Source organism: Hylobates moloch, unplaced genomic scaffold (assembly GCF_009828535.3).
Source record: "Hylobates moloch isolate HMO894 unplaced genomic scaffold, HMol_V3 SCAFFOLD_11, whole genome shotgun sequence".
Taxonomy (NCBI): Eukaryota; Metazoa; Chordata; class Mammalia; order Primates; family Hylobatidae; genus Hylobates; species Hylobates moloch.
Genome location: NW_026652286.1, coordinates 83,790,166 through 83,792,396, shown reverse-complemented (window position 1 = coordinate 83,792,396; position 2,231 = coordinate 83,790,166).

The following is a 2,231-nucleotide window of genomic DNA, read 5'->3' as shown; positions in this document are numbered from 1 at the left end:
CATGTGCCTGTAATCCCAGCTACTTGGAAGGCTGAGGCAGGAGAATCATTTGAACCCAGGAGATAGAGTTTGCAGTGAGCTGAGATCGTGCCACTGCACTCCAGGCGGGGCAACAGAGCGAGACTCTGTCTCAAAAAAAACAAAAAACAAACAAAAAACAAACACACACCACCAAAAAAAACCTAAAAAAATTGAATCAGTAGTTAAGAATTTAATATCCAGCTCCTCCAGACAAATAAACACAAACCAGAAGCTTATGATGTAGTCTGAATTTTTGTATCCCTCCAAAATTCATATTTTGAAACCTAATTTCAAAGGTGATGCTGTTAAGAGGTGGGGCCTTTGGAGGTGATTAGGTCATGAGGGCTCCACTTTCATGAATAGGATTAGTGCCCTTACAAAAGGCACTGAGGGAGCCTATTTGCCTCTCCCACCCTTCCTCCATGTGAGGATACATCATCTTTGAAGCAGAGAGTGAGCCCTCACACTGAACCTGCCAGTGCCTTGATCTTGGACCTTCCAACCTCTAGAACTATCAGAAATCAATTTCTGTTGTTTATTAATTACCCAGTCTAAGCTATTTTGTTACAGCAGCCTAAATGGACTAAGACAACCCACCAGACTCAGGGGATTTTACAGGTGACTGCTAGCAAACACAGAACATAGAATACTACTGTTATACACATTTTTTCTGTGACGCTCATTGTCTATGTTGGAAATTACCTTGCTTTGTGGATAAGATTGAGCCATGGCTGCATGAACTTAGACATGGCCTGCTTAAGTTCTCAACCCTTCAAAAATAATATTGTGGGGTCTTAGAGATATGTAACTGAATTTTTGACTTCTTAAACATTTTCATAAAAAGTAGTTGAGCCACAGTTTTAGTTGTAAAAATAAGTACTGGCTACTTCAGAGGAACATTTCTTTTTTCTTTTTTCTTTTTTTTGGTTTGAAAAGGGCAAGTGTTCCAGTTAAATGTGTCCTTTGTTAACCAACCTCACTAATCAAGTCATACCACTGGTTTCAGAGCAAAATATTTACAAACTGCATAGAAATTACCAGAATCAGTCATGTGGCCTAATTGTGTCATATTAGCCCCCTTCCTTGGTAGTTACAGTGTTTCGAGAGACATAATTCAGTCTAAGTTATATATAAGTCTACATTTTAATGAGCTCTGTTATAGTAGAATTCTACCGTGTTTTCTTCAGAATGTAGATCTTGCCTAATTATTGTATTTCATTTTTTGCATTTTCTTACTATCTGATTTCACAGCTGATTAATTCTGACCTGATTAATTAATTAGTGGTTGTGGATTGTTAACTTCATTTATGGGTCATTGTTCCGACAGATATTTTTTAATGTCTTGTAAGAGCTAACATGCAAAGAGTTTCCTACTTTGGCTAAAATAGTCTTGGTACTATAATTCTTCATTCAGTCAGTCATTCAGATGTCTGTTCATTCATCAGGCATTTATTTTTGTCTTCTGTGTATCAGGCACTGTTAGGTGCTGGAGACACAAAGTCTTGACCTAGAATACCTCTCACTCTAGAGGGAGATGTGAACGTGCTCCTAGATTTATTACAGCAGACTAGGATAAATGATATTACAGAGATATGAAGAAAGGGTCAGTGCTGTGCAGAGGAGGGAGGAATTAATTTTGCTTCACTGGGGAGGTGAGTTTTGAGCTGTATTTTGAAGGATGATAAAAAAGAGGGTTGAACAGTGGAACTAACAAATGCAAAAAAATGAATTTCTTAAATTATCTAGAAATTGGTTATAACTTCAGTATGGTAGGAGTAGAGTGTACAAAGAGGAGTTTTGGGAGATGAAGTTACAAAGATATTTTGAGGACTGTATTAGTTAACTATTGCTGTGTAACAAATTACCTCAAAACCTAGTGGCTTAAGAACAATGAATTATTTCACAGTTTTGGTGGGTCAGGAATTTGGGAGCAGCTTAGCAGAGGAATTCTGGTTTGGAGTCTCTCACAAGGTTGCAGTTAAGATACTAGCTGGGGCTGCAGTCACCTTAAGGTGTCAATGGGGCTGGAGGATCTGCTTCAAAGGTGGCTCACTGACATGCCTGGCAAGTTTATTGCTGTTTTGTTGGCAGAAGACCTCAGCTTCTCATCTCATGGATCATTCCAGAGGGCTGCTCAGGGGTCCTCATGACAGGGCAGCTGGCTTCCCCCAGAGTGAGTGATCCTACAGCGTGTAAGGCAGAAGTCATGT